Source organism: Silurus aristotelis (genome assembly GCF_946808225.1).
Source record: "Silurus aristotelis genome assembly, chromosome: 23".
NCBI classification, from domain to species: Eukaryota; Metazoa; Chordata; class Actinopteri; order Siluriformes; family Siluridae; genus Silurus; species Silurus aristotelis.
Window position 1 is genome coordinate 13,915,372 of NC_139596.1, and position 26,006 is coordinate 13,941,377.

The window sequence follows — 26,006 nt, forward strand, 5'->3', positions numbered from 1 at the left end:
TTCCCGTGAGATTTTGTGCAACGTGATTGATGAGAAGCCATTTCCGTGCTCTCCTTTGCAGTGCCCGGCTTCCCTCGACTGCATGTGAAGAGCTCTCTCGAAGGAGAATGCTTTTCTTCATGCCATCAAATGGAGCGTCCCAGCCAGGAACAAAGCCAGTCACTGGTGTGGATGAGTTGAGAGCAGGCGAGCCCACCTGAGTGAGTATGGGGGCAGGAGAAGGTTTGCAAAGTGCGTGTTACATGCATTAGGATACCTTCCACTCTCAGCAAGGCTATTTTCCCTTGTATGAGGCATGCTGGTCATGCAGAATGCGAGACAGTTATTTGGTCATGGGGCACAGGGATTCAAAGTTTGGGATCTCTAAAAGATGGGAAAATGGAAATTCAGTCGAGAGCTAAAGATCTTGCGTCATTGCTCTCTAAGCAAGAAAGCACACTTCCAACAGGAAAGGAGTATTATCATTACCCTCATGTGCCAAACACGTGTTCTGCAAATTAAATTAACTTTAATAAATCAGGGACAGTAAATTTAAAATGTATGTAAAAGTGATAATAACTCATTACTATAGCTTTTAGCTTTGATATTTAGATTTGCTTAACATATGCCAAGACGACCTCTAAAACCAGTGGTTTTGTTTAACAAAAAAAAGAAGGAAAAGTACAAAAATAGATATTAAATGTCCATATTCCTATAGCAGGTATACTGAGCAAAATTTTGTGAATGTTCCACAACATAAAATTATAAATAACTATACACAAGATACATCATGACTAAGCATTTCTCTTTTTAAAAGCCATCATAACTTTGCAAAGTAGACTAGACAGGTAAAAATCGATCAAAGCAAGTAAACAAGAAGAATTTGTCGCTTAAATGTTAAGGCAGTAGACTTTGGACCTAGACTTTGGGTCATGAGCTCAAATCCCAGCCACACCAAGCTGCCATTCCTGGGGCACTGAGCAAGGCCCTCAAGCCAATAAATACTAAGTTGAATAAATGTAATATCAATAGCAAAACAAATCGATGAATGAGAAGTTGCTATAGATAAGAGCATGTGTCAAACGCTATAATGTAAGTGTAAACGTAAAGAGAATTGACAGCAAACATCAGCTAAATAACTGACATAGATGCAGGTGATTGGCTGCTACTTAAACTGTGATGGCTAATGTTTTAAAAACTGGATTATTGTTTAAATAATAAACCTATAAGTCAAGAGTTGATTCGAATATCACAATAATGCTTTCCTTTTTTCTATTCTCTTAAATCGCTCAGTCAAATGCATCCAAAGCAGTCTGTGAAACACTGGTGCATCCTGCTTCATATAAGATGTCTTAGATTAAAGGAAAAGGAACGCCTGTGATTTTGCGCCACAGCACTTGACCCCATTTAAAAACTTAATACCAATTAAGTAGGATTTTGTAAATAATTCAACAAGCCCCTCTCCCTCACTCTTGCTGGCACTCTGACTGGAAAGAGACTGGCTAATGAAGCGTTCTTTCCAGGGAAGAAAGAGCAGATCCCACAACTATGGCCCATTTCGCCTGAATAACACTAGGCTTCTGTCTGTGTGTGAGTTTGTTTTGAAGAGATGGATTTGTATGTATTGGATTATTGGGACCTAGTTGGCTTATGTCAGAATCTTTCCACCTCAGAGAGTGAGTGAGAGAGAGAATGAAAGAAAGAAAGAGAGATGCATACGTTGGCAGCATGTCAAAAAGCAAAGCCCTCAGGTACATATAAGCATGGAGGAAGGATTAGTCAGGGAAAAAAATCTGAGCATAAGTGACAGAAACACTTGACGGTCGGACAAAGTGGGACAGCGATGCGAGGACAGAGAGATGGAATGATGTGTGTGCAAGCTGGGAGAAATGAAGGGGATCATTAAACAAAGGGATGCAATTTATTTTCCTAGAGGCTGAAACAGAGAGAGAGAGAGAGATGTGAATTGGTGTATTTGAGGAATGACTGTGTGTGTGTATGTGCGCCTTACTTGCTTGCTGTTTTCTTTAGCTTGAGCTCTATCAGTGGGGGATAGTAGCCGTCTTCTTTGAAGCAAGTTCCAGTTTCAGTGAAATCAGATTCTCTATTCTCCTTGCTCCACTCTGCAATGCCAGTAAAAACATATACACATGCATCAGTAAGGTCCAACAGTGTCTCTTTAACTTTGGTGTTCTGCACATCTCCTATATAATCCTTCTTTCTTTTTCCTTTCATGTCTTTCTAACCTGCTAAACTCTTTAAAATGTTTTCGAAAAAATGATCCCTTTACTTTTAGTGCGCCTGTGCCCACTGTAGCTTCACATTCTGTTGTGATCTGCTGTTGTAGCCCACCCATTAAGCTTTTATATATTGTGTACTATTAGAGAATCTTCTGCTCACTATGCTTATAAATACTGATTATTTGAGTTATTGTAGCTTTCCTGTCAGCTCAACAAGTCTGGCTATTGTCCTTCAACCTCTGTTATCAACAAGGCATTTCCGCCTGCAGCACTGCTTCCCATTGAATGTTTTTCACTTTCCACACACTGTGTACATTCTAGTGACTGAAAACAACATGTCTGGCACTCAACAACCATGACACTAAGATTACATTGCTTTACGTATTCCGATGTTTGATGTGAACATTAACTGTGTGATTGCCTGATTGAATTATTACATAAATAAACCAGGGTACAGTTGCCACTATTAATTTATCAAGTATACACACAGTATGCATATGTTGAAGGTATTGTTGAAGTCTTTGCTGAATGTGTATTCTACAAGCATCTCTCTCTCTCTCTCTCTCTCTCTCTCTCTCTCTCTCTCTCTCTCTCTCTCTCTCTCTCTCGTAAGTAGGAACACACTCTATCGATCCCCACAAACTGACCCACATTGCTGAGGATCAATGCCCTATTAAATGGCATTTTTGTGTGTAAAGCACAATGAGCAGAGGTTGAGCTCTCAGTTGTCTAACCTATGGCTTCTTTATTCATCTCGACCACGACTTGCATTATTAAGGTGGTGGTCATTATAATGGTGAAAGCAACACACGTACTAAACGTGTAGAAATGACCCGCAAAGCAAAAATTGGCCCGCAGCTCTATAATAACTATAATTTCCTTTGATTTGAATCTCATCCATCGTCCATGGCTGCATGCTACCCTTTGACAGAAACACACAGAGGCCACGCTAGGTCTAATAACAGAGGGACAATTAACATTAGAAGAGTAATTTTACATGTTTTCCCATGAAATGTTCTTGACTTCAAAAGGTACAATATTAAAGGCAGGGAAGTCACAAATGGGGAAAACAATTTTTCATTCACAACAAATACAAAAAGAAAAAAAATTGGAATGCAAAACCCGCATTAGGCGAATGCCAAAATCTCTCGTTTTCTCTTTTCTGTAAGCACAAAACTGTATAAAAACTGTCGTTTGTATTTATAGCATACAACAGACATCTTTATTCAGAAAAAAACCTTCTATAATTTTATCAGTTCTATCAGTTTATTCAGCATGTACATCTCAGATACATTCTAATTTAGCCACATTTAAAAAAATAAAATAAATAAAAATCAAGCGTTAGTGTAAACAATATTTTGTCACCAAAAGATGCAGACATTAAACAACATATCATGGTTTGACACAACAATTAGAAGTTTTATTTGACTTTTTATGCACATTATATGACTTAGAATGCCAGGAGTATACAAAGAGTAAGAATTTTATTATGTGGTGTAACAGACCCTCGTTTCCTAGATATACTAAATGTCAATAAGTTCTTGAATCTAGAATTTACTATGTTAAAATTAACTTTCATAGACAAGTTGCATACACTCTGTATGAAACAGTATACCATATACTGAATTAAAAATAATAGCTAAAAAAGTTCTCCATGTAATATTACTGAATGATTTTGAGCTCATCCCCATCATCAGCATCACTGCCTGTGTTAATATGCAATTCTAATAATCAATGTAATGCTAACACACCCCACTTTTTATACTGTATAGCTTCTGAATTGTTTCCAAATGTTTCTTTAGTTTACTTCTGGTTCTGTTTTGTTTGCTACGACACTATAATTTGACTGCAAGGTGGATTATTTGGTTGCTAATCCTGATACACTAGCCTGGTGAATGAATTAAAGCATGTACACAAATGTGATAGTATCCAATGTCTAAGGTTTAATTGTGAACATGTGCAGTTTCAGTGTGGTGTTTAGTTTAAAATACAATATATATGCTAAAAATAGAACACAAGTCCTGAGGGAAAAAAAAGCTAAACAAAAACAAGGGTGCTATTAAATTAACCTGGGACCCTTTTTTTCCACACACAAGACCTATTCTACTTTTTCCCCTTTTTTATTTATGCAAAGTTGGGGGAGAAGTCAGTGGTGTTTGTGACAGTCTCGATTTGTACCCTGCGTATATGCTTGTGCTTACAGAAGGAAGAAATACCCTGTAACACAGCCCTCTTTTCTCCTTCTCCCCATGAGACAAGTAGGTTAACTAACCACAGTGTGTGTATGTGTGTGTATGTGTGTACATTAGCCACCTTTCACCCCGCTCTTTTCTCCTGACACAGGTAATAAAAATGAACAACAACCCATGGTGCTCTCAGTCTACTTTGCAGAGAAGAGTGTATGTGTGTGTGTGTGTGTGTGTGTGTGTGTGTGTGTGTGTGTGTGTGTGTGTGTGTTGGGGTGCTGTCACCAATTTGTGCTGTGCCTTGGCCGGCTGGGTGACAGAACGGCTGCTTGATAAACAGAGAAGCAGAGCTTCGATTTTCCATCCAGAAGCATTTGAAAACACATGGGTCTTTTAGCAAGAGACCAGTCAGAGAGAGTGAGGGAGAGAGAGGGTTTTACTGCACGACTGATGGAGAGGTGAGATAGTGAGAGAGAGAGAGAGAGAGAGAGAGAGAGAGAGAGAGAGAGAGAGAGAGAGAGAGAGAGAGAGAGAGGCCAAAATGGGAAAGAAGTAAAAAAAAATAATAAAAATTAACATCAGGGGCAGAGTTGAAAGAGAGAGCTCCTGTTTCATTTAAGGACTTTTTCTACTGCAGAAGCAGAACCTTTAGCACAAAAAAAACTGCTACCTTTTTTCTCTATTGCCTACAGGACTAGTACCAATTGTTTTAGTTACAATAAACACATAAGGCACAGCACAGCACTTTTATATATATATATATATATATATATATATATATATATATATATATATATATATATATATATATATATATATAAAAAAAAGCAATCCCCACCATTACCACCCTGAAATGCATTATTTCCATTTAACAGCATTGCTTGAAGCATGTTATTCAACATTATTTACACATTTTACTTTATTAATAAAAGACACATACTTTCTCTTTCTTCTTCTTTTTTTTTTTACCTCAATATAGTTATATCCATTTTGTTACATTGTGTATCAAACAAAAAAAACCCCGGCTTGTCTTGTTACTAAGAGACTAGAAAGCACAAGAATATCTGTCCTGTATATTCACTTATATCTGAAACAACTTACAAGGCTGCCATAACCATTAAAACCAGTCTCACGTGACACTATTTTAACAACCAGGTAGCCTGAAAGTCATTTAATTTTAGTCTCAGATGATGTGGCTTCTTACTGAACAAATCCCTAAGGCTGTAATATGCTGGCACATAATGACTGTGCAGTTTCGGAAAATGAATCAACAGTTTGTGAGCAATGAGGGAAGTGGTAGGTCAGTGGATAAAATGTTGTACTTCTGATCGACATGTCATGGGTTCAAATCCCACCACCAACAACCTGACACTGATAGGCTCTTGAGCAAGTCTCTTAACACTCAATTGCTCGCTGTGTAATTGAGATAGCTGTAAGTCGCTTTGGATATGGGTATCTTCTAAATGCCATATATGTAAGTTTAAATGTAGTCTCCAAACATCGCTGTGATATAAGATGGTATAATACACCCCCTTAAAACATGGAAAAACATACACATGCATGCACTCATCTAAAGAGTCATGCGTGCCACCAGGCTTTGCAGCCACTATCATGGTTTAAAAGCCGGCAGGCATTGCGGTGTGTCAAAAGTGAGAGCAGAGGAGCTGAACTGTCCTTCTCCTTGAGCAGAGTTAAGGGGATCAGGTCTACAGGAGATCAGGTGTGTTTTCAAAGCCCTTACTTCCTTCACTGGAGTAAAAAAAAGGATGTGTCTCTCAGCTAAGCACCAGTGATCAAACAGTGCTACACTTGGTACAGTCAGGACACTTAGGCTAATAGGATTGGGAGCCCCAGGTGAGAGAAGGACTTGCTGAATGCTAACGATTAACACACAGGTACCAAGCAGATATGACACAGCATAGTGAGGGGCAGGACAACTGCCACTATATTAGAGTTCCTCAGTGTCACATTTGACTTAACATTTACTTAAGAATTATAATGTCAAACGGCCATGGTGTTTTATACCAAATCTTAAAAAAGTTTTATGCCTTGAAATAGGGATGGCATACACACAATTATGATGTGTGCCTTTAACTTCAAGAGCTGTATATTTTTTTGTGCTGAGTACTTCTGGTCATATCTGATTATAAATATCAACTTTGGTCAGTCATGCCCTCTTTGCATAAATGCTTAAAAATAATCCTGGAAGCACTTGCCAACAACTTACTAAAACATCAACACTTCGAAAATTCAGTACTTTTAACTGCTCCATGATGGCAGTGACCTGTGCGTGGGCATTCGGCAAATTGGTTTGTATCACATCAGCTTTTTTCCAGGGTCAAATCCAGGAAAGGCATAACAGGCTTACCCGGTCCTCTTACATAAGTGGCTCTCGCTTGGCTTCACTTGCCCCGAAACAAGGGAAGCTGGCCTTATGTAAAAGTCATGGCCAGCCAGACTGAGGGAAAAATAGGGGCAGAGGTTTGTCCTGGAGAGAGGTCAAATAAACTGAACTGATGTCCTTCGGTCTGTATGGCACTCTCAGGGCATCCTTGATGCTAGTAAAAGCCATAAGAAATTCTGGTACTGATAGCAGAAAAACTGGAGGCGGATTTCTACTGTTTTCATAGTAAGAAGGTGAGAATGAAGCAAAATAAATGAACCACAACTGAAAAAAAGTTCTCTGAAAACAACGATAATATATCCTTACTAGTGTAGGCTGTACAATCGAAGGTCTAGCTATGCAATTATGCAGTGCCACTCTCTTTCTCGCTCTCTCTCTCTCTTTCTCTCTCTCTCTCTGAATGCTTGTGGTGGCACATTTAATGCATGGTAAGGCTCAGCAGCTAGATACACAGTAATTACACTGTGTGCTCTGCACGCTGGATGAGATTCACTTAGTCACCGACAGCCGGCCTCAGCGTTAATTGTTTTCAAATTGTTTTGGCGAGTGATGTATAGATAATTGCTTTTATATTACTCAGTGAGCAGTGTGAGTGGGAATTTGTGAGTGTGTATCCCACCTTTGCACTTTGGAGAGTCAGAACATGCCAGGTCCTACAGGCCATGGCAACACACACACACACACACACACACACACACACACACACACACACACACACACACACACACACACACACACACACACACACACACACACACACACACACACTTACAGTACAGTGGAAACAACTTGCTAAGAAATTGGTAGAGGAAATACCTGGCTTTTCTCTGAGGTACACCCATTTTATGACGCCCTTTTTCCGTTATCTCAAGGTTTATACATATTTGTATATATTATATTATGTTATTTTTTATTTTTTTTTGCAATTATCAGAAATTTATTGGCCATTGATTAAATAATGATATTAATTGATTAATTAAGATATTAAATCAGCTAAAACCAATACTTAAGTTGCCATTATTTTGACAGGTGTTTCTTATGTCCCAAAGCATTTTAGTCCTGTATTTGAACTAAAAGACATTCAGGAAAGTCATCCCACCCCGTACATTAAATTACACCAACAAAGTGCTAGGCTAATCTCACAGCAGTCTATGCTTTTCTACCTGCAAAATTAGTTTCACTCCAGAGCCAGAAAACTGCTGGCCAGAGGCATCTATGGCATCTTGTGTGTAATCACTGTTTATGACTATGTCTCTCAGCTGAGTATAAACACCAAAGGAGATGACTTGAGACTTGTGTATAGGTTTCTCAACGCTACAAACCTGTAAGTTGCAAAACCCCCCACAGTTATCATATTACATCATGCATTAGTAAACTCCCAAATTGAATAAGCAAATCACAAGTTATTTGCATGATCAGCATTAAAAATATGTCTGAACAGAGAGTGGGGATTCTCATTATCAACTGTAAATTAGTGCTCAGAGGATGGCAACAAAACTTCTAAATATGTGATGGTTATCTAATTATGTGAAAAGTTGGCACACCACAAGTTCACAGTAGAGAAATAATTGCTAAGTCGTAAGTACACCAGCATAATTTACAGTGTCTTTCATCTTGATTAATCAAAGATGCATGACATTCAGCAAAAATAATATGTAAAAAAAAAAAAATATATATATATATATATATATATATATATATATATATATATATATATATATATATATATATATATATATATATATATATATATAAACCCATACACAATATCTATATTTGATATACTTCATATTATCAAATGCAATGTTAGTCCTAGGATAGCTATTGCTTGGTAATTGATAATACCCATTCTTTTTGCATTGCCATATACAATGTACATACAGCCAGGTCACATTCATTATCAGGAACAAATGCATATAATATAACCAATTAGAAACCCAGTCCAAATTACTAGCATATCAGTCAATCTCACAATAATCTGACTACACACTAATCTAGCACTGCTACTCACTCAGTGACCCCTGTGTTTACGACTAGTTCCAGTTCTCAGGTTTCTATTTAAACTTCCTCATTTCCTAACACTTACTGCACTAACCCACTTAAGAGGAAGGGAAACTGGGACTGCTTGATGCTTCTCTGCCAGAAACAAGAGGGTCACGTCTTCTTGTGTCACTTGTAATTCACACCAGCTCACACACTTAGTCAATATCCTCAACATTAGTCTCTTCCTCTGGAATTAGGTAAAGACACACTGAACCCTGATTAAATCCGTTTAACCGGAACTGATGATTATGGCGTTAAACTGGGCCTAATTCAGAACAGACATTCAAAGACCAAAGACGTCTTTCATTAGGAAACCACATGCTTCGCTGTGGGATCACGGGAAAGCCACTTAAGAAAAGAGCTGCAGAACTGCATCAGGTAAAATGTGTGTTTACACCCATTAGGATTTCAGAAATGTTTAAAATTTGGCACAATAAATGTGGAACTGCCGTCCTGCAAAAAGGTCTTTTCAGTGACTGCAACAAGGGCATCATAAGCAATTTTCCAAAGTGGATAACAAATTCCCCTTTAGGGTTTTATTGCATATTATGACAACTTAACCACATCAAAATGTGCTACATAAAGCAGATAATATAAATTGCTTAATATACGCTATTTCATCTCTGAGGAAGTGCTTTTACACAGAGCTGGCAGGGCACAGAGGTTGCAGCAAAGGATGCAATGGATGAGTCAATAATTTCTGCGGTTGATTTTTAATTAACTGGAGATGACATGAGTGCATGTGCGTACATGCATAAGTTTATGTCATGATTCTGATCACATCTGATTACACTGGCTGCCTGCACGAAATGGATATCGTGATGTTTAATGAATGCACTGATGCAAGAATAAGTTTGCTCTTTCATTCAGCTTCAGGGATTGTTTTATTTTGGTCAGGGTTGTAGTGGATCATCATTAACACATTCAGACCATAGTGGGAATTTAGAGTAGACTATATTTACACACACACACACACACACACACACACACACACACACACACACACACACACACACACACACACACACACACACACACACACACACATACACATACACAAGCGTATGCATATACCTACACTTTTACGTTTTTTGAGAGGTAATTTAACTGTATGAAGATTTACTTCTATCAAACAAAAATATATAACTGTACAGATGTTCCACTTTATTTTTATTGAAAAATCCTCCCTCAGCATAAATAACAGCTTCACACAGTTTGCTTCTACAAACATTCAGCTAAAATGCTTCTTATTTATAACCTCTTGTAAAACTTTTCATTAGTTGGATATTTCTTCCTGACTTTGCGATCCAGTTAATCTCAGAAAAGTTCAATAGGACTTGGGTCCTGATTGGGCAGGTCATTCTATTATAGATAACACTCCAGCTGACTGTTTGCTCTCTAAATAATGCTTACAGAGCTTGGCGAATGATTTGTATTATTTTCTTGTTGTATGGTGAAGTTGGTTTCAATTATCTGCAGTTCAAATTGAACTGAAGTTTGGAATGTTGGTAGATGGACTTTACCTGGATTAAGTATCAACCCTTAACCCTCCCCACTTTAACACAACCCCAAACCATTAAGCTTCCACCTCCATGTTTGACTGTGGGTATAAGACAGTCTGCTAACATCATCTCTCCTGCTCTCCATCTTACAGAAGTTCTGTTAGAGCCAAAAGTGGCAAATTTAGACTCCTCTGTTTACAGACACAGACAACTTTCTTCCATTCTTTCACCGTGCATTTCTTGTGTGTTTTTGCCTTTTACCTGGTCTATTGCATAGAAACCAAAGGAAAATGCATATGGTTTAATAACAAGTCAAGTCAAGCTTACGGCCATACCACTCTGAGAATGCTCGATCTCGTCTGATATGGCTCAGTAACCTTAAAAAAAAAAAAAAAGTTTTTTTTTCCAAACATGCACCATATACATACTTATATTGCACTTTTCTGTTGAATATTTATAAAGTAAAGTAATCTCCCTGTTTATCGCTGTGGTTTAGTTCCAAAACTGAACGCGACAAACAAAAAACCTTGATAAACGAACACCACCGCAAAAATGCTATTTGATGTATACGGTACTCTATTAACATTTTACTTCATTTTATAACGTATAATTATATTTTCATTAATAAATTTCATTATTTTAACATCAAAATCTATAAAAACATTTCCCTAAACAGGAAAAATTCGCCAAAGACAAAGTTATGTGGCAAATGCAATTCGGCGATAAACCGGTGGCGCGAGATTTGAAGTGGAGGATTACTGAATTAAAAATAAACAAACTCCTGTTGTCAGGTTTTTTTCTTGTTACCAAGGGGTCACGTATTAAGACACCCATTTACACATCATCAACAAGCACATTTGGACAGCAACAGATAACTGAGTTGTAACAACAAAAATGTTCATTTCTTATTATATTTCAATGCTTATTGCTAAAAATTCAACAATACATAAAAAAAGGCCATGAATTGTGTTTTTCCTTTGGTACATGCATCCAAGAAAAGGTCAAATCAATCTGGTGGGAAACATGCTGCATAAGTAATCCATAATATGTCTTATTTTAAATAATAACATTTTTATAGATCATCTGAAGACATAACTGTAGTGGAGTGAAAAGACACAATGCAGTGTGAACTAAAACGTGCCACTTATAATGTTGGCCATGCTGAGCTAATGAACTGGTGGCATTTATTACAGGCTACACAGCATGTCTTTCTGTAGCTCATCATAAGTGCACACTTAGGGGACAAAATAGAAACTGTCTTAGTTTGCTGCATATTGCAAAAAGAAACGTATTGTGCAAAATATTGTGCCACGATACAGCAGTGAACAGTGAAATCCTTTTGATCCAGAAGTATGTGGACAACTGACCATCACACCCATATATAAGTGTTTTATTCCAGATTTAGTCCTCCTTTGCTTTTAATAACCTCCATTTGTCTTTGGAAGGGTTTCCACTACATTTTGAAGCGTGGCTACGGGGATTTGTGCTCATTCAGCCAAAAAAAGCATTAGTGAGGTCAAGCACTGATGTTGGGCAAGGAGACTTTGTGCACAGTTGGTGTCGCAAATCATTTAAAAAGTATTCAGTAGGATTAGGGTCAGGGCTTGAGTACTTCCACTACGACCTTGGGCAAACCATATATTTATTGAGTTTATTTTTTGTGCACAGGGTCATTGTCATACTGGAACAGGGTTGGGCTTTTATTTCCAGACATTCCAGGGCATTTCTAATTACAACTGTATACTTCAACCTTTGTGGTAACAGTTTGGGGAAAAACCACATATTAGTGTGATGGCCAGGTGCAAATCTTCATAGGGTTCAGATTTGACAATTGTATAGGTTTGCACATGGAGCAATTGTGAAACTGTTGATCTACTAATTTACACAGACATCAGGCTTTAAAGTTTACACAGAATAGTGCAAAAAAAATAAAAAAATAAAGGCTTTTTTATGAGAGAGGTCATATGAGATCTTCCAGACTGCTAGAACTAAAGATTACAGTAACTGAAATAACCACTTTTAATATCTGTGCTAAACAGAAAGACAAGAAGTTATAGTTAACATAAGTTTTAATAAAAACAAAAAAAAAGCATCTAGGATGCTTTTCTGCTAATGGCACCTGTAATGACTGGTTGTATAAAATACAAATATAGACTTTATTGCAGCATGATACAGTCTGGCTGTTCTCCTTCGGCCTCGGTCTTTAACAAGTTTTTCAGTTTTTCCTCACTATAATATTTTAAACTCTGGATGCAAACTCCAGGAACTCACAAAATAGTAGTGTGAATGGAATTTAAGCAATTTCTTCTTCTTCTTCTTTTTTTTTTTTTTTTTTTTTTTTACAATTTACTATTTTGAGTTAAATGAATGAAATTAAGCCAGTGTGTTCATTCTGTGTGCTCATGGTTTGAATGATGCACTAACTAAGCACTTATTTATCCATTAATAAAAAAAATGTCTTTAAATTAGTAGTGTCCCTGATTAAGATGCTGTCTCCCACACTGTCCTCTGTGCAAAAAAAAAAAAAAAAACCTTTCATGGCCTTTACAAAGATGATACTATTAATGAATAAATGCAGTCATCATTGTACATTCAATATTGGCCTAGGATGACATTCCAAAGGTGAATCTGAGTGTATTTACAGCCCAAAACACACATTTCAGCATGACATACTGTGGTTATGTGAATCTATCAGATAGTGGCGCTGGACTTAATATCGCTCCACACTCGAGCTGATGTCACTCAAGAAAAATCTAATTAAGTTGGAGGTCAGAATGTTGTGTAAACTGAGACACACCTCTGAAAATTTTGGAGGCTGAGGTCTGAATACCAATGTGCACACTGCTGGTGTTAAATCTTTAATATGTGTGATTAACTCAACCCTGAATATATGTGAGTAAGTATGACAATATATGACAGTAAGCATGACAATGAAATAACAGTCTAACACAAAGGCCTGTCTCTATCCAAGATCATTTTGCAGTGCTCAGAATTAGAGCGACAGAGTGTGCAAGACATAAGAAGAAAAAAGAGACAAGGAGAGATGAAAAGCAACACACTGCACAATTGCCCACATTGCTTCTTGTGTGGCTTCCACATGCATGACTGCAGTTGTGAGTCAAAGCAATAATTCTCCCTCATCTTCCAATTGATTTTCACACGGGACTCGAGTACAGGCTCATATTTTAACCAAGCTCAACACTACTCTGTTTACTGTTGGCATAACATCCTCCCTCCATCTCCTCTCATCACTAAGCCTAATGTATTTCTATTGATTGGACTGGAGGTCCAAAAGTCTGCTGTGTACAAGCTCGACAGTGATTACACTAGTGGTCCTGCAAGAAAATGCAAGAAATCTCTCCCTCTCTCTGTCTCTCCCTCTTGATCTGTCAATAGAAAATGCCAAACCTGAGTTAGTTTAGACAGGTCTGTTGATTAACAGGCGCACGGCGGGGAGATTTATAGGCACGCATGTCTTGAAACATTTTAGAGTCTGTGCTATGCTCCCTAACAGGAATGTATGACACATCATTCTGGCTGGTTTCCTGCCTCCTACTTAAAGGATTGTCAGTTGGGGAGAAATAAATTTTGTTAACAAGACTAAAGCCAATGTTTTCCCATTTCTCTGCAATCAAAACGGCACGGGTGACAGCGGCATGTCTGCTCAGGCGACTACCTGCAGAGCTGTAGTGAATAATGTGAATCTTTCATAAACAAATATGACAGGAATTTGTTTTTCCTTTTTTTTTTCTTTTTGGCTGTGGTTCTATGATGTAAAACATGTAAATTGAACGTCTGTCTTCTATGAAAGAAACATTAATAGTCAGCAATATGAGATAAAAAACCCCAAAAAAACCAATAAAAAACAAGGCATTTAAGGGTTATTTAGTGGCTCAGATATTATGCACATGATGATGTTGTATACATACAGCATATTTATACATTTTTTACTGCCTGAACATAGTTATCTATTAATGGTTTGCCTGCTGTTATAGTCACGCTTTTATGTGTGTGTCTGTTTCTCACAGCTGTGAATCTGTGTGTGTGTGTGTGTGTGTGTGTGTGTGTGTGTGTGTGTGTGTGTGTGTGTGTGTTGCCATACTTTCAGGTGTTGCACCACACTGTGCCAGCTGCAGCTGGAACCATCTGTCCTGGGACTTGGTGGAGGTGGGAAACACTTGAGCGTCGTACCTCTAAGACAGAGCTGTGCTCCCTGACACAGATGCTGTGGCTTGTCAACCTGAACAGCGCCACCATTAACATCCCTTCTGATGATCTCCACATCAGCAGCATGATAGGAAATGAACAGCTATTAGTGCTCATTAGCTAGAAAGAATATTATGTATATACTGTATATTATGTCCAGTAGTTAAAGAGAGAAAATGGTTAAATAGGCTTTGTACTTGTTTAAAGTACCTTATAGCAGAGTGAAAGTCTTTCTTCACACATCCTAGCAATGTTAGAAACCTGGGGTCAGGGTGCAGGGTCAGCGAGCACAGTGCCCCTGGAGCACAGCGAGTTAAAGGCCTTGCTCATTTCTGTAGGACAACCAAGCATGTAAGTTAGTATTGGGATGCCTACAAAAACACACGCACGCGCACACACACACACACACACACGCACGCAAGCACGCACACACACACGATATTGCCAAAAGTTTGCGGACACCTAGTCATAAGTCCGGTATTTGCTTTTTAAGCATCGCATTTCACATTTAGTACCGAGTTGCTCCACTCTTTTGGGAAGATGTTCCACTAGATTTTTTTTTTTTTAAGTGTTTGTGGACATTTGTGTTCATCAGCCACACTGGTGTTAGTAAAGTCAGGAACTTATGTGGGGTGAAGAGAGGCCAAGGTGCAGTCAGTGTTCCAATTAATACCAAGAATATTTTATATATATATACATACACACACACACACACACACACACACACACACACACACACACACACACACACACATACATATATATATATATATATATATATATATATGGAATTAAACATGACAAAGTATTATACATTAAACATTAAGTCATTGTTGTTGTTGTTCAAGACATGTATTTTACCTATTTTTTTCCACTAGATAAATAATTATCTTATATTTATAAGTATATGAGCTCATTGAATGATCACAAATAATATAAAAATCATTTATTCTACAACAACATGTTTGAGTTTAGGGAGGATTGAGATGAGCACAGTGCGTATGATCACAGCAGCTTGTTGTCTACACTGACATTGAAACAAGAAGCACATCTAATAGGTGTGTCACAAGTGATGTGTTAGAATTCTAACGGTGGGTCAAGGTGAAGTTGGATATTTTGTAATGCAGCGTGGCACAAAGGCCAACTTATAAAGCGATGTCTCTTTCTACTAAGGAGAAAAGGAGCGATAGAGGACAAGGCCTGGTGATGACCAGTTATGACCTGATCTGTTCTGAGCAGTGCTGCTATCTGTCCTCAGAAATAATTAAAAATCAATACTGTCCCAAGGCTTTGGCTTGCTTCGCTGTCTGGCTTAGTGCTATATGTGGAGTTAGAGATCATCTTTCTGTACACTGGATTCAAGAAGTAAATAAGGCCTGTCCTTGTGCTGCTGTAGCTCTATTGTCCTGCTGTATAAAGTGCCCTTGCTGCTATTGTCGCCCACGCAGGATGTTTTATACAGTATATCTTTTATACAGGAGAGAGTTTGTTGTGATCTCTATCAGGAAGGAATAAACAAAATATTAAGCCAAAAATGTGCAATATTTATAGTGATATTCTCATAGGTTCCTGGCTTTTGAGACTCTGTGTATATGATCTCTGTTTTGTAGACAATTGGCAGAATATTTTATTTTTCTTTAATCTTTAAGCAACTGCAAACAAACAATTTTTCTAGGGGATCAATAAAGTATTCTGATTCTAATTCTTATATATGATGCAAACCTTTTTTAATTTTTTTTTAAATGAATAACACCATGATAATGTCACACTACATTTAGTTTTGTCATTTTTACACTGACAAACATCTGATGTTCAGTGGCTTTAAGGTCTATGCTTTGCTGTGCTATTTTTGCATTGCATCTTATAGAAACAGCTTCTCAAACCAATCCCAAATGCAATCACTCGAAAAGGAAACTTTCAGCTGGTTCTGTGGTTGGACAAAAGCAATGTTAACTTAGAGAATTGAAGCATAGCAACTATTTTTTTTTCTGCTGATGTGATGTGCAGTGCTGGCTTGGTGCATATGATTACTGCAGGGGTCTTAATCAGAAGGCAGTGCTGTCCCAGACCCCAGGGGCCCCACGCTACTACATATCCTGTCAGGACACACTGAGAAACAATCAATCATTTCAGGGGCCTCTGACAAGTAGAGGGGATACTGATGCACTGCTTTAGAGAGTAGGGGGAGGGCAAGTGAGAGATAGAGAGAGATAGAGAGAGAGAGAGAGAGAGAGAGAGAGAGAGAGAGAGAGAGAGAGAGAGAGAGAGAGAGAGACAGATAGATCGACAGGCAGGCAGACAGACAGAAACCTTCCTCTCTCCCTCCAGCTATGAATATGAAATAATGCTTAGAGAGAATACTGGCATACAAAGCCATGTTACAATTTACATAAACTTACATCTGTACCCAGACTCCATAATCGGTGGTTCTGGTTTAAAGAGCACATCAATTAAAAAAAAACTTGGGCTGATCCAGTAAGATCTAATGGTCAAAAAAAAATATTTACAAGATGACAGTGATGCCCATGTCAGGCTACATCTCTTATCTGAAGACCCAGGAGCAGCAGGAGCGGCTCATCAAAAAACCCGTCGACAGCCCTCAGCCCTGCTGTGGCCTTAACCTGCTGAAACCACAGCAGGAGAAAATCCAAACCTCCATGCAAAGGATTTCCTCCAGAGTTGGCGAGCAGGAGAGGAGTTAAAACAGTCAAAGAGCCGAGCCTATAAACATGATTTATATTATTTAAAAAGATGTGCGTTCTTGGCACAATACGAAGGATATTAAGGCCTCAAAGGGAGGTAAAGACCGAAGAACTCTTTAATCTCTGATAGCAGGACATTAAGGGGTTTGTGTGTTTATGTGTGTGTGTGTGTGTGTGTGTGTGTGTGTGTGTGTGTGTGTGTGTGTGTGTGTGTGTGAGTGAAAAAGGGATGGAGATGTACAGTGTGTTTTTGGGGAGTGAGTGTTGCTGTGGTGTACTGTTGATTTTTTGCTGCCTTTCATGGCAAAAGTCAAACTGGAAAAATGTTTGGCTTACCTCTTGGCCCATCCCCCAAGAGCAGACATTCCCACCATCTGAAGAGAGAGAAAGAGAGAGGGAGAGGGAGAGATAGAGAGAGCAAAAATAAACAGAGTGCACACACAGGATTCATGTTGAAGGAATCAGACGAGTAAGAGCAACGCTTGCCGAGAGCGAAGAAACAAAGAAATGCATCTCTGACAAAAGTGGCTCAAGGATCATACATCAAACACTTGTTACCCCTCCTGGATCTTTTGATTGCACATGACTGCAAACAAGTCAGTGATAAAAATCTGAAGAAAGATGAGAGTGATCCTGCTCACTTTGGAGATCATCAATCACAGCCTGTAAGCCCTGATATTATTAGTTCAACTTAAGCTGCACTCTTCCATTTTATGGACATCATAAAAAGCCAAAGAGAGCATGCTGTGGGGAAAGGGTCCTCCGGCTTCTCCCAGTGTACTTTAACTACGGGCGAAGATGGAGCTCACTGTGACTGTAATGCTTGGATCAAGCTGTTAACTAAATTTAAACATTAATGCTTCACATTTATGAACACACACTACACACACACACACCCCGATTCCCAGATGCTTTACTGTACATATCATACGTAAGGAATAAGATGCGGCAAGAACATGCTGTTACATGAACACACACGGGGAGTGGTAGCTCAGTGGTTAAGGTGCTGGGTTACTGATCAGAAGGTTGGGGGTTCAAACCCCAGTATCACCAAGCTTCCACTCTTGGGCCCTTGAGCAAGGCCCTTAACCCTCTGTACTACAGGGGCACCATACCATGGCTAAAACCTGTCATTAAGACACCAGGCTCATTTATCTCTGTTGACTGAAGTTAATCACACACACACACACACACACACTACTAGTACCTAGAACTTGTGTGGGAAACTGATTGTTGTTGAAACTTGAACTACCTCTTTTATATAAAACTTCACCATATCAAATATTATACCTCCTTTTTTCTTAAATGACATGTTTTCATATCTATTATTTTATTATTAGCCATAGATTCTGGTGTGTGTACTAAATAAGCCCTTGTGAATGAGCTGTTACTATAGAAACTGTAAGGTATTAGAATGTACGCATTAATAGAAATCTCTGTTTTGCCACGCAGCCAGAACTACTCACAGAGCTGTTTGTATAAATTATTAATCAATATCATTTGACTAATCAGATTCAAAATTCAACAGTGCTGTGGCAGGTGTAATATATAGTATAGCTTTTATATAGTGTATATATGTAGAATATCATTCTAGATACAGTCTAAAAAATATGAATACAAATACATTTAAAATATTAATAAAAAACATATTTGTAATCAGATATTACTATTACAACTACTACTACTTCAAATTTTCTGGTTCATCTCTTATTTTAAATCCAGTCCACTCTTTGTAAAAAAAAACAAATCTCCTCAAACCCAGAGGTCTTTGACCTTTTATTTCATGATAGCTTATGCTCTTAATATCGTATTCCATCCAGCTTACACTTAAGCATTACCAAATCATTAATCACTAGCTTTTTCTGTTTACTAGCTGGCCACTGGAGACAGATAACGTTACCACGCTTCATTCTGCGGGGAGCTTGTTAGGCTGGACTCTAGCGTCTGAGCTAACAAAAGAGCTCGGCGGGGCTCTGGACAGCCCTGGAATGTCAAAGGGTTCACATTTCACATGCAGATGTGTGACCCTGGTGACCTTTAGCGGGAAGGTGTGCTTTAACAGCAGAGGGGAAGAGGCCGGCAAAGGGGCAGGGGGGCACGCTCGGGGAGCAACAACAACCCCCAGATCGGTTTAGACGAATTCTGGGCTCCTCTAGTACTAAGAAGAGCAAAGTTAAAACTACAAACTGCTCCATTTGGATCATGAAGCAAAGGTCGGGGGAGGGTGGGGTGTGGTAATAGGTGTTGGTGGAAAGGACGATTTGATTAGTTTACAACCTAGAAAGCTCATTTGGAGTGTTAACGCACGTTTTCATGATCATCTGAAATGGTAGATCATAAAACAACACTTATTATATCTGCTCAGTTTGCTCGAAACACTGTGCGCTACTGCGGCAGTCTGTATCGCCCAGCCTGTAATTGATGTGTCTAACTAATTTGTCAGTCATTCATGGCTCGAATTAATATACAAAGAGGAGCCTCATTCAAAATCACTCAGCGTACTCACTCATCCCAGCGAAACCTCCTTTCGACTTGAATGGGCCGGACAACCAGAGCTCGACTGCTGGTCAAACAGTGGATACGCACTTTATTTCTTTTAGATTTCAATAAACCTCAATTTTGTTGTTTCACGTTTTCTTTCAATAGTCGGTTGAACGATTAACTGCACGCTTTTCAATATATGTAGTATCGTTTCAAATCTTGAAGTATATAGAATGCGGAGAAGTTGCATGCATCATTAGAGAGTTGGCTCAAATCACTGGAAATGTTCCACAGGAGAGCGCTTAAACCATTAGGTCCTCATAGAAACTAAGCCTTGATCTAATGCGTATACACTCAGTTCTCATTTCAATCTTCTATTGGAAAGACTATATGCATCTGCAGTTAACTAACACACATTATATTTATATTGTATATATTTAATAAGTGGCTAATAATATTAGGAAGAATAACAAAAAATTAAAATGAAAAATGAGAAAATGACAAATGGCCTATGTTGTGTGTGTGTGTGTGTGTGTGTGTGTGTGTGTGTGTATGTGTATGTGTATGTGTGTGTGTGTGTGTGTGTGTGTGTGTGTGTGTGTGTGTGTGTGAACACGTGTATACTCATGTCTCTCTCTCTCTCTCTCTCTCTCTCTCGACCTTTCTCTCTCTCTTTCTCTTGTGAATATATTTGCAGATGTTCTGTCTATTACTTTGCACTGCCAAATCTCTCTTTTCCTCTCTCTCCAATACACAAATGCTATTCTCTTCATCCTCCACCCTACACACACTTACTTAAGTCTATAATTACTCCTCAATACTACAGGTATAGTATTATGCTGGGTAAGCATGTATCATTGGCAACGAAACAAAACATCAGCGTGATTCTGATTTGTCAGACACACTGTCGCAGCGTATTCTATATATGAAACATATCCAGTAATCTTACAGTGAGCTGAGAAACACAGATTACTGTAAGACTGTTACTGAATTGTACTACCAAGTAAATAAAGACATGGCATTAAATGCCCCGAGTCAGTGCACAATATAAATAAATGAACTATCTGCCTGTGTATGTGTCTATCTTTTTTTATTTTTTTATGTATTTTGCTCTCTTTGTTTTATGACTTTCTTCAGTAGCGGAAAAACATTTATATTGGGTGTTGTGGAACCACCCATCACTGCTGGCTCTGCGTGGTGCACCATAGAGAAGCTGGAGATATGATTTCTTTTTGAGGAAGTACAAAGCTGGTCATTTATCAGGGGCTCAGTCCCGCTCAGAGCCTCGGCTCTGTCATAACACCAGGACGGAGGCCATAAAGCCAGATGAAAAATACAAGCGTGCACACCACACCAGCGCAAGTTATTATTCCCTCATCCTTGGACAATAAAACAAAATCAAAAGAGACAGAAACAGCCTACCAGTCATTTTTACACTGACTGCTAAAAGAATCAAGCACCAAGATCGTCAAGCGACGCTCGACATTGGGACCAGGCTGAGAGTACAGTGCACTGTACATGCAAAAAAAATCAACTAGTCAGGTAATTGTTGTTGTATTTTTAACATGGAAATTCCCACTTAGAAATAATTATAAACTTTTATTTGACACGAATAATTATATTTAAACAATCACATCCACGCGTCCATCCAACTCAAATTATCACATCCACATTCACTCACAGTTTGGGAAGACGTGTCTCTTGTATAAATATGTCTACAAAGCTCTTTTGAGGTCTACTTATATACCCTTAATCAGGGGTTTTCAACCCTGCTCCGGCAAATCTATCCTCCTATGGAGGTCAGCTCTGGGCCAGATGTAACACAAGGGTGTCATAAGGAGGGAATTTCCAGGGAAATTGTTGTGCTAAAGATATTGCGAGAGAGAGAGAGAGAGAGAAAAGTACTGGTGTGTGCCAGTGGTATTCGTCTCTAGAGGGCATCGAGTGTGTGTTTAGTGACCTGATATCTTGCAAGAGGAGGAGGAAGGGAGAAAGCAAGAGACAGATAGACAGATAGAAAGAGAGAGAAAGAGAGAGAGGGAGATGGAGAAAGAGAGAGAGAGGGAGAAAGAGAGAGAGATGGAGCCATTTACAAGGTCTGGTAGCCATGGCAACAAACAAGGAGTATATGTCAAGCCTGCATCACTAAATTACCCATTAAAGCAGACAGAAGAGGGAAGAGAGGACTGGTCAGGCCACCAAAGGCTAATGGAGAGATAAGATGGCAAGCGCACACACACACACACACACACACACTCTCTCTCTCTCTCTCTCTCTCTCTCTCTCTCTCTCTCTCACACACACACACACACACACACACACACACACACACACACACACACACACACACACACACACACAGAGTCGAAGACAAAACATCTTTAATAAAGGTGCCCTTATAGCCTGCATCCCCATGAACCCCATTGGACTGTATTAATAGATTATCACCTCACAAAGCCTCGTACATTCATAGCGACTCAACAGAGGCAAAGCAAGCGAGCCTTCACTTGTACCCTGTCCCATGACACCACCAGCCCAGAGCGACTGAATGAAAGACTAAATAACCAGATAAATATATAAATAAGTCCAGGGAAGAGCCATACAGCGGGCACATTTGCATCGGCTGTAATTAGCAGAGTGCGGAGTGAAGCCTCATCCTGTGGGAGGCTCTTTGATAGCGGCTGCCACCTCCTCCTACTCCTCTATCATTTGGGTGTGTCAGTTCGATGCTACATCTTCATTTCAGGCCACGGCCAGGCTACGATTCAGCTTGGCCCTGCTAGTGTACCACAATCCTCCTCCTAACAGACCGAGAGAAAGGGTGGGGTGTCGTAGGGGGTGGGGTTGTGCTGCAATAGCAGACATCTCCGGCAGTGGACAGTGGCCCATAATGAATGCAGTTATTAAATTGTTTCAGCTGCAAATAAGGCCGCTATTCTTATGCCATTATACAGAGATCCATTTATCCCCACTGATCGGCCCTGTCTCCTTTCTCCCTTTCTCACTTTGATCTCCCAGCATATTGCCATGATGTGTCCCATTCAATAGCGAATCTGGGGCAATTTTAATGCTTTTGTACCTCTCCCCTGCTCCATTTCCTTTTCTTTCTCTCTTTCACTGTCTGTATCTATCTCTCTCTCTCTTTCTCTCTCTCTGTTTAAAAATAGCTGTTAATTATAAGTGCAGTTTAAATGTCTCTCGTGACCCAGAAATGCAGGTTGAAGGCAGAGAGAAAGTGAGAGAGAGAGAAAGTGAGAGAGAGAGAGAGAGAGAGAAAGAGAGATAGAAAGAAAGAGAGATATTGTAAATTACTGTAGTTTTCATAGGTGTCAGGTGTCTGCTTTTTTGTCTTTCGATCTCCCAATCCATTTTTGCTTCTATACTTATGGCTGTGGGTCCCTTTAGGCTCAGAAGTGCTGGGTTTTTCAAAATCACAGTTTTGAAGAGTTCCAAAAAACAGATCCAGGCGATGTGGCAGTGTTTTGAACTGGGGGAAGGAGCCGCAGAAACGAGAGCGCTCATTTCGGTGGAATAACCCCAATGGCACATAAGGAGAAGACTGATAGGGGACTCCGCCGAGCGGCTGCTTAAATAAGAACCAAGCTCTGGGAAGGGAATAGAGATGCAAGATGACATCTAGTACTCGTATTTTCTCCTGCCTACCTGCTCACCTGAGGGCAACACGCATACACACATATATATACACACACAGGCACACACACACATACACACACATACACAGTTGCCTCATCTCGTCACCTTGCCTAGTTGGATTTTCACAATGGCTCAGAAGAGAAAAATCAGGTGCCGATCAGGACACCATGCACCATCACATACACAGTTGTATACACACACACACACAAACACACACACACACACACACACACACACACACACACACACACACACACACACATCATCTTTCACTTTGCCTAGTTAGAGTTTCACAATGGTACTGAAGAAAAGGTGCCGATCAGGACAGCATGCAGCATCACACACACACACACACACACACACACACACACACACACACACACACACACACACAACCGTGTGTACCATCTTGTCACCTTGCTTATTTGGATATTCACAGTGGTACCCTGATCAGCACAAGAATCAGGTGCTGATCAGGGCACCATGCACTAACACACACACACACACACACTGCAAATCAAGAACGGACCCAACCAGGAACCAGAGAAAAAGTTCTGTTCGAATGCTGCCTCCTCCCAGTCTCATTATTTGACTCGATCCCTGTTTCCCTCCACGTTCTCACCTTGTTTCCCCTCTACAATTCATATACTACAGTATATATTTTCTGGTTGCTATTTTACATTCTTGAGACTGTTACATTCTATTATACATTGTTTTTCAGTGCTTGTTGACTGTGGTTCTGGTATTTTCCAGCTTTCCACCTCTGCCTGTTATGGATTTTTAAAATTTAAATACTGTACAAATACACTTGCATTCCTGCTCCGCCTTAACAGCTCATCAAAAACAACATTGCGGGTGTATATCCTTGTACAAAAATCAAATAGAAACAAACAAACAAACAAATAAATAGGTTTAACGTTGAGAAATTGAGAAAGTCTGAACAGGATCTTGAATGTAATACGAGTCTAAACTGGTCTTTCATAGAGTCTTCCTTAGCCAAGCATATCCCTGATCACTCAGCTTCAAGATATTACATTCAGTAACTACAGTACATAAACACTGAACTCTCACACACACCGGGAAAAACAGCCGACCAGTTTAAAGTGGTTCAGCTCAAATCAGTTTGACCTGAACCTAATAAAGAACCTGGCTACATAGGTTTACACATAGCTTTGGCTCTACTGACAAGAGCTCATAAAGTGATGTGGAAGAGACACCGTGACCTTAGGAACATTGTCCTGAAAGTAAATAGGAGCATGTGTACACAATGACACTGGTCAGAGAACAACAAGAGCCAAAAGGGCCGACTGGTTATTACCACATTACACCAAGTTGCCGGTTTATTAGCTGCAACTCTCTAGTAGCATGCTGTTCCTCCTTTGGCCTGGAGAACAGCAGGACTTCTCGCAGGCATCGATTCTACACGATGTAGGAATGTTGTGCCATGTGGGAATGATTGCATCACACAGATCCTGCAAATTGGATGACTGCTGGTGTGCCACAAGTAGCCCCTTCATTTTATCCCCTGGTACATTTCTAAAACATATCGACAGCCATCATGGAGTTCAGTTATAGTAGCCCATTTGAAACAAAGTGTATTTTGAGTTGATACTGCTACTAACCATTATACATGTTAGTTTGGCTGTGGTTTATCTCCTTTTGTGACTTTTAGCATTATAATATTGGGTCTGCTGTTTTTTAACACTGCTCATTGTAAAAGGGTATCATGAAAAAACGGGATTAGCAGTGGCTGGAACCAGCAGATCTAGACCACTGTTGCTAGAAATGCTGGCCTGCCTGACTTCTGCCACAGATTACAATCATGTGACATATGATTTGTTATAATGTACAGTTTACTTGAAAAGCAGCTCCATGAACGATTGGTTTCACAACAATATTTTGACATGAAACACAAATGAAACTGAAAGACAAATAGGAATGGAAATGCTTGGACATTGTCTGTTTTGCACAGATTGTACTCTGACGTACTTTTAACAATGGACATTGTCTCAAAGCAGCTTTAGAGAGATAACGAGGTTATACAGTTTTATCAAACTGTATACGTTTAGTGCCTATAAGCTGGTTCCTTATACTTCCATGTTTTTCCTGTTGATTTAAATTTTTTCCTAGTAATTCTAAAATACATGAAACTGCATGCTGTATAAATGCATAGCAACTGCCACTATTAGTCTTATAGTTTTATATAATCGCCTTTATGTGTACTGCTAATTTACACTGCAACCAATACACTTCTGGTTAGATGCTAACTGTATATATATATATATATATATATATATATATATATATATATATATATATATATATATATATATATATATATAAATTAATTTAAAATTAATTTATTTTTTTCAAAGATCTGAATTTATAATAGTTAATTTTGCAGATATATTCCACAACAGTAAACAATTCAATTGCCTTCCGAGCTATGACATATTCCAAATGGCGTTTTAATCGCACAAACAAGTAAGAAAAGCACATTAAACAACATTAAACACCACAGTTGTACACCTGCGGTGGGGAAGGAGTGGGTAGGCACTATGGTCAAGCCCTTTTCTCCCCGATATCAATCTAATGAGATAACGAACTCA

General features: G+C 39.1%; 1 long non-coding RNA gene across 11 annotated transcripts in view; it reads right to left on the reverse strand.

Annotated features, from left to right (window-relative positions):
- Positions 1-26,006, reverse strand: part of LOC310718697 — a 118,969-nt gene that overhangs the window by 16,492 nt on the left and 76,471 nt on the right. For 4 of the 11 annotated variants that reach the window (XR_014531219.1, XR_014531220.1, XR_014531225.1 and 1 more), the window contains 3 exons: positions 17,599-17,636; positions 14,457-14,892; positions 1,991-2,102 (listed from right to left, as the gene is read on the reverse strand). This is a non-coding gene — a long non-coding RNA (uncharacterized lncRNA). Of the gene's footprint in view, positions 1-1,990; positions 2,103-14,456; positions 14,893-15,599; positions 17,282-17,598; positions 17,637-26,006 lie in introns of those variants that run through there. The other 7 variants (XR_014531222.1, XR_014531224.1, XR_014531218.1 and 4 more) reach the window with 5 other exon arrangements.